The following is a 7794-nucleotide window of genomic DNA, read 5'->3' as shown; positions in this document are numbered from 1 at the left end:
TAACCTCGGCAGAGCATTTTTTTAATAGCACAGCCGGGATGAGATCTGGTCCACATGCTTTTGAGGTTTCTAGGTTTTTTATAATAGCATGTACCTGAGAAGGGGTGATTTTCAAATCGTCAAGTGTGGCGTCTGTTCGCAGAGGAAAATCAGGGAGTGAGTGGTGTACCGAGTTCAGTGTGGAGTTTGAGGCAAACCGACTGGCAAGCAGATTAGCCTTGTCAGTTACCGTGCAAGCAACCTCATGATTGTTTGTTAGTGGGGGAATAGTTGACTGTCCATTATTAACTACGCTGTTGTAGATTTTCCAAAAATCCCGGGTTCCTAATTTCTGTGCTTCGATGCGCTTTCTGGTGGTTTCAGAGTAATCTGTCTTAGCTGTCTCTATCACTCTCTCACAATTATTTCTAGCTTCTATAAACTTCTGTTTATTTGAGCTGGACTTATGTCGGTTGAATCTGCGGAACGCATGCTGCCTTTGACAAATGGCAGCTGCACAAGCAGAAGTAAACCATTGGGGGGAGTGGGGCTTGCTATAGTATTTCCGTGCGGGAACATGTGCTTCAATTGCAGTTTTGAACCATTCAGTTGTCTCATTTGCACACTGTTCCGCTGGAAGAGTAAAGATATTTTGCCATGGGGCATCTCTGATGAGCTCCTTGATGGCTTCCCAATCAGCCTTTTTGTAATACCTCGTTGTTTTGAGTAGTGGGTCTTCAGGTTTAGGGCGAGAATTTAGGCTGATTTCTACCATTATCACAGCGTGATCAGCATTCCCGAGTGGGCTGTGGGCATTTGTTGTACAGTCATTGGGAACCGTTGTCAGAAAGAGATCTAGAAGTGAGGCATGTTGATCTTGCTGGTCTGGGAAACATGTCGGAAATGTAACCGAGATAGGGAATGGGATATAGAGAAGCTATGTGTTGCGCTACCAGCTACGTCTGTGTGATTAGAGAATCTTAGCCAGTTACTGTGGTGGACATTGAAGTCACCAAATACATGTATTTGTGCGCTAGTATCGAGGGAGAGTGCTATATCTATGCTGTCTGAGACTTTGTTTATTAGGGTACAGTCTTGGTTTGAGGGAGAGCGGTAGAGAAAATACAAGTAGCTAATATTGTGTTGCATATTTAGTCTGAAGCACATAAAGGCCTGGTCCTCTGATTCTAGTTTTATTTCTCTAGTCAGGGGGAGGGTGTTACGAATATAGACTCCAAGTCCATGCATATGTCTGTCCGAGTCCTTACGGTAGAGTGGGAGATAACCAGGCATGTTAAGTGGTTAGAGGGAATGGAGGAGTGAAGGTTAGTTTCACTTAATGCTAAGATATCCGGGGTGTTTACAAGGAGAAATGACTCAACATCTAAGTTAGTTCTAAGCCCGCAGATATTAGTAAATGCAAGCCTCAAGGGAGGAGGCAGGTTGGTTTTCTTTGAGTTTGGTCCTGGTTTAAACGTAACTTTTGCTTGAGCTGTCATTTCATTTTATTTTATTTAAAAGTTTCAGTTAGGGTGGGTGAGTGAGGGGGTGATGGACAAGTAGTTATGCAGAATACCAGACATGCAATACAAGTAGACCATCAGCTGTCCTCACCCACAGGATTGTGGCCTCAGGAAAGCCCACCGGGGATGAGTGCAGGGTCCCTTTTCATGCGCGACATGGCACTACAAACCTGTTAAGTTTTGAGATATTATGTTGAACAAAGATGGCGGCGTAGTTCAGATCAGTAATTAAGATGGCGGCCAAGAATCAAATGCGGTCCATGGCGTAGTTAACCTGTTAAGTTTTGAGATATTATGTTGAACAAAGATGGCGGTGTAGTTCAGATCAGTAATTAAGATGACGGCCAAGAATCAAATGCGGTCCATGGCGTAGTTAACTTGTTAAGTTTTGAGATATTATGTTGAACAAAGATGGCGGCGTAGTTCGGATCAGTAATTAAGATGGCGGCCAAGAATCAAATGCGGTCCATGGCGTAGTTAACCTGTTAAGTTTTGAGATATTATGTTGAACAAAGATGGCGGCGTAGTTCAGATCAGTAATCAAGATGGCGGCCAAGAATCAAATGCGGTCCGTCGCGTAGTTACCTGTTAAGTTTTGAGACATTGTGTTGAATAAAGATGGCAGCGTAGTTCAGATCAGTAATCAAGATGGCGGCCAAGAATCAAATGCGGTCCGTGGCGTAGTTAACCTGTTAAGTTTTGAGACATTGTGTTGAACAAAGATGGCAGCGTAGTTCAGATCAGTAATCAAGATGACGGCCAAGAATCAAATGCGGTCCGTCACGTAGTTAACCTGTTAAGTTTTGAGACATTATGTTGAACAAAGATGGCGGCATAGTTCAGATCTGTAATCAAGATGGCGGCCAAGAATCAAATGCGGTCCGTCGCGTAGTTAACCTGTTAAGTTTTGAGACATTGTGTTGAACAAAGATGGCGGCGTAGTTCAGATCAGTAATCAAGATGGCGGCCAAGAATCAAATGCGATCCATCACGTAGTTAACCTGTTAATTCTGAGATATTATGTTGAACAAAGATGGCGGCGTAGTTCAGATCAGTAACCAAGATGGCGGCGAAGAATTAAATTCGGTCCGTGATGTAGCAAATGGCGAACTCATTGAATCCAAAATTCGACGATTTTTATAATAATTTTGCGACGTTTTGATTGGTTTTTTAGCACAGTTATAAAAATGATTAGCGAATCCATTTGTCTCATACCCCCATCAAAAACATTTTACAACGTAAGAATGCGATGTACTTGGAAGAAGGTTCCTTATGCATGCATGAAAATGTATCAGGATTACTTAAGTATCTGATGTCCTTGTAATAAGCTCGTTCCGAAGGCGTCAAGCGTAATTCCGGACTATTTTTTGTATTGTTGCACGTAAAATGTAACGTACTTCTTCTATCATGTTTTTTTTTTTTATTATTCAATTTTCACCCCAAACAAGGCACATTGCCACTTTGAAGCAGGGGGCTACTATCAGGGACTTAATTAGTGGGCTCATTATGAAGGGAGATGAGTAGAAAGATGTTTGTTAACATTACACTTGAACTTCTGCATATCATTGCAGTTGGGAAAGCAGAATCCTGGAAGGGAGTTCCAAAGACCCGCAATTCTGGGGAAGAAACTATTGGAGTAAAAGGCTTTCTTGCACCTAGGGATCTCTACTGTAAAGGGATGAGACTTAGTAGCTTGTCGGGTTTGTCGGGGGTAGTTACGTCGGGGAGGTACAAGTGTTTGCAGTTCGTCAGAGCATTCACCATTAAAGTATTTGTAGAACAGGCAGAGGGATGCAACATCTCGTCGATGGGACAGAGGCTGAAGCCTAGATGACAGTTCAGGACCTATCAGGTTGGCGACTCTCTTTTTAACCCTGTCCAGGAGCGAGAGACAAGCAGCAGATGCACCAGCCCAGATGTGACAACAATACTCCATACATGGGCGAATGGTTGCCTTATAGAGGTATAGGATACTGTCAGGCATAAGTAGTTTTCTAGCACGGTAGAGGGAGCCAACCTTCCTTGCAGAAGCTTTGGCAATGCTCTCAATGTATCTATTCCAGTTCATATTCCCTGTAAATGTCAGGCCGAGGAGTTTAAAAGATGTGTGCAGATAGGCAAATCACGACGTCGTGTTTCTGCGCATTCTTCAAACGCATGTGTGTTGAAAACGGTGATTGCTATTCGAATGTCTCTTTTGCAGATTTGAAGCTCCAACCCCTGTCCCGTCACCACAATGCTGCAACTTTGTGCCTGTTTTACAAATATTTTAATGGAATGTGTTCTGATGAACTCATTTCACTTGTGCCCCCCTCAAAATACATATCCCGACAAACCTGCTTAGCAACAAAATCACACCCCTTCACCGTTGAGGTCCCTAATTGCCAGAAAGCTTTCCGCTTTAATAGCTTCCCTATACCAGCTAGACTTTGGAATTCTCTTCCTGTCGCCTGCTTCTCAAACTGTACTGATATGCAGAAGTTCAAATGTAACGTAAACCAATAGCTTGATCTTTCTTACGCATGGTTCCAAGAGCAAGAAAAAAATGGCTGCAACATCTTTTTACATTTATGAAGTCTCGATAATCGCTTCAAAATAAGAAATAAAACAAAATGGTCATAGAAACTCACTCAATAAATGTCACGGTAACATTTATTGAGTGGGTTTTGTTTTATTTCTTATTTTGAAGTCATTAACGAGTCTTCAAAGAGGTCATGGCCATTTTTGTCTTGTTCTTCGTTAGTGTTCAATATTACTTGTTTTCGAATGGAATAAAAGCATTTAACATCAAATAAAAACACTAAAAACTTATCCAGTTAGGTAGAAAAGTAACCTATCCTGTCTTTGGTAACATTTATTTGTTATATAGGTGTGACCTTGACACGTGGTCTTACACGACCTTGAACCTCTGATCGCGGCCCAGTTATGATCTTAACCCTGGGTCGATGCCCAATTATGACTATCCTAGTCACCGGGTAATTAATTATGTCGGCTGGGCAACCAGGTCTGCCAACCGTTGGTACGTCACGTCACCCAGTGAGTCCTCGTCTAGGCGTTGGAGGACTCCTCTCGGTCACACGGTCCTCAAGGCCTGTTCTTCTTGATCGTCTAGTTGGTCGTCCTGTTGACTGGGTGTTCGTTGACGGGAACGGGGTCACAAGTGGCAAGTAAAAGAATTAAAATTACATGGAACAACAGCACATCAGCAAACAAACTCCGGAGGTTGGTTGATATATAATGTATTTAGGAAATTCATAAGTGATTATCTACAGACATATGTACAATTGAAGATTAAATGGAAGCAAGCAATTAGACTTGTGAATGAGCTTCTTGTTGTTGAAATACTCGGTCGGAGTCGCGGACCGTTGTAATTATCGTTAAGGTGTTCTGGCTGGTCTCTTCCTAGGTCCTCTGTATTCTATTAAGTTGCAAATTGAGCTCTCTGGCGACCAGCTCTCTGGGGGGAGAGAGAAGTTGGGTGGCTGGAGTCCTCTACCGAGACCTTTATCTCTGTCTTCTCTCTTCTTCTAACTCTGCTCCTATCTGATTAAATCGAGTTTTACAGATCTTATATAGTAAAACCCTTGAATAATGACGATGCCTACGTTCGTCTTCGACCAATCAAATTGATGGATAACAATCCACCTGATTCCTTCTCATTGGTCAATTTGGCCTGTGGCAGGTATTATTTTTCCGCCTCCAATTTCCAAAATCAAATTGACTCCTCCCCAACTTGTCTGACCCCGCCTTCTTTATAATGGTTTGTTCCATATTATCAACTGATAATCAGAGGAAATATTATTGTTTAGCTTGTAATAGATCACCAGCTTTCATCTATTTAAAAATATCCGTTTGATATTCTTTCCCCTTTGAATTTATTTGTTCTGTCAACATCCCGACAAAATATGTTATGGAAAACCGAAAAATCTCTTGATCTAAATTTCAAAAGGCTTTATCATAGTCACCCGAATCAGTTAATATCTGATTCGAAAAAAACATTCTTTGAAGCCGACAAATGCGTGTGTTAAATTTTAACTCCAAAGAATTTATTTATCTTTTGTTTTGATCTTGTCACAAATATATTCTGTGAGGCCAACAATTACGTGTGTATGTGTGTGTGTGTGTGTGTGTGTGTGTGTGTGTGTGTGTGTGTGTGTGTGTGTGTGTGTGTGTGTGGGTGTGTGTGTGTGTGATTTTTTTAGTTCAAAGCAATCAAAGGAAAAAAATAGTTCCCTTTTTTTTGCGCTGGATATGACTATCGGAATTTGTCACCATCGCTCGACTTGAAACAAAACGTAGGTTTTTTTTTTAAGTTATCATTCTATCCATTTGGCTAAAGCATTTATTATTGTTTTAAGTGATCTTTTGCTTTGAAGTTTAGCAGGCGACCTCCACTTCTATCCCCCGACTGTATGGTATCTCAACAACAAGATTTTGATACATAAAAATATTAACAAAAAAAAATTATTATTTTTTTTTTTTTGTAACCGGTGTTCGCCCGGGATTGATTATCACCTTTAACAAAAACGTCACATCGAGCCTACTGATCTGATGTGGCCCCTCTTTGGTGTTACAATAGGTATCGCCAAAGAAATGTGTAAAACGTCACCATTTTTCACAATAACGGCAACATCATCATTTCGTCTGTTTCTTATTTCCTGTGTCAAATTCTGGTCATCAATGGTTAATGGAAGCAACGTTTTTTGTTTTTTTTTGGGGGGGGGGGGGCTATCAGATTTTCATATTTACATTTTTTTTTTTTTTACATAGGCATTACCACTTATCAAGGCCAAGAGGCCACTCGAGGATAAGGGTTAAAGAGTGTACAGTAGAAATTGGACAATATAGTAATCGTTAGTAATGGAAATTCGGTAAATTTGTTAACTTATATGGAACGGCTCATCAAAAACTTTGGTAAATATCCAGATCCGCTACAACAGAACACCGATGACTCTAATTTGTTTTTTTTATAGGTAATTGAGGTCGCTTAACGAATCTGATAGTCAAACTTGGGGCAGATTTACCGTTTGCATGGTATTATTTTTTTTTTTTTTGTCTCACGTAGTTTTTAATGCGGTTTACAAAAACATAAGCACCAAACATTTTTATATTTTTTTGTTCTTTTTTTTTCAATTATAGAAATTATGTGGCTTAATAGGTGCTTCTGCAGTTTAGTTAACCGTTTTTCCGTAAGTAACGCACCGACATTTACCAATTAGAACACCAGTTATGTTAAATGGTGTTCTAATTGGTAAATGTAGGTGCGTTACTTTTTGAAAATTTGAAAATTCTATGTTCCAGGAAAAAAAAAAAAAAACAGATAAATTACCCCCCCCCTCTCTCCCCACCTTGGAGTGCTTTCCTTTTCTTGTTTTATTTCTTTTTCAGCTAATTTTAAATTTTCCGCCCAAAAAGTGCTATAATGTATTTTTTTAAAATTAGAAAATTCTATGTTCTGGACCCCCCCCCCCCAACGTAGTTTGCTTGGTGAAGCCGTCGTTTATGCTACGGCGCGCATGCACATAGCGTAAACGGAAGCTGCAAAATGGTGGAAAGTAGTTCATGGGTTCAGGGGTTAATACCATGCAAACTGTAAATTTGCCCCAAGTTTAACTATCAGATTCGTTGTCAGCGACCTCAATTACCTTTTAAAAAACAAATTAAAGTGGTCGTTGTTCTGTTGTAGCGGATATGGATATTTACCTTAGAAGCTTGTATGGAATTGTTTATTTTCTTAGGTTGTGTCCTAAAAGCATTATAACCCTGAACAGTATTTTGTAAAATTCTATAATTTTTAATTTTTAGCTCATTGTCGAGATTTCATAAGTATGAAATACCACACGACCATTTTTTCCTTGTGCTCGTATAACGTTCGATACTACTTCTTTTGCAAACTGAATAAACATTTTACATTAAATAAAAACACTAAAAACTTGTTCAGCTAAGTAAAAAAGTACTTATCTTGCCTTTGGTAACATTAATTTGTTATGTATTTGTTGGGTTTTTTTTGTATTTTTTTTTTAGATTAGGTCCACCCACCTCCACAATTTTCTTTTAAATGACAACTTCATATATGTTTTCGACTATGCTGAATACAGAAATCGCAATGAAATTTAGCTGAAATAAATAGTTATCGAGATATAAATAGTTGTATTATGCATTGTATTCTTTGGTGGCCATCTTTGTTACGTGCGTCGTGCACCGGATTCTATGATCCCCCCTCGCCAAATTTTCACAAGAAACACCCGTCTATCAGAAAACACTCACTATCACTAATTTCCCCCAATCTTTA

This window comes from Euprymna scolopes, chromosome 46 (assembly GCF_053919585.1).
Source record: "Euprymna scolopes isolate OS-2025 chromosome 46, ASM5391958v1, whole genome shotgun sequence".
Classification (NCBI taxonomy): domain Eukaryota; kingdom Metazoa; phylum Mollusca; class Cephalopoda; order Sepiida; family Sepiolidae; genus Euprymna; species Euprymna scolopes.
The sequence above is the reverse complement of the archived record's forward strand: the minus strand, read 5'-3'. Positions refer to the sequence as shown.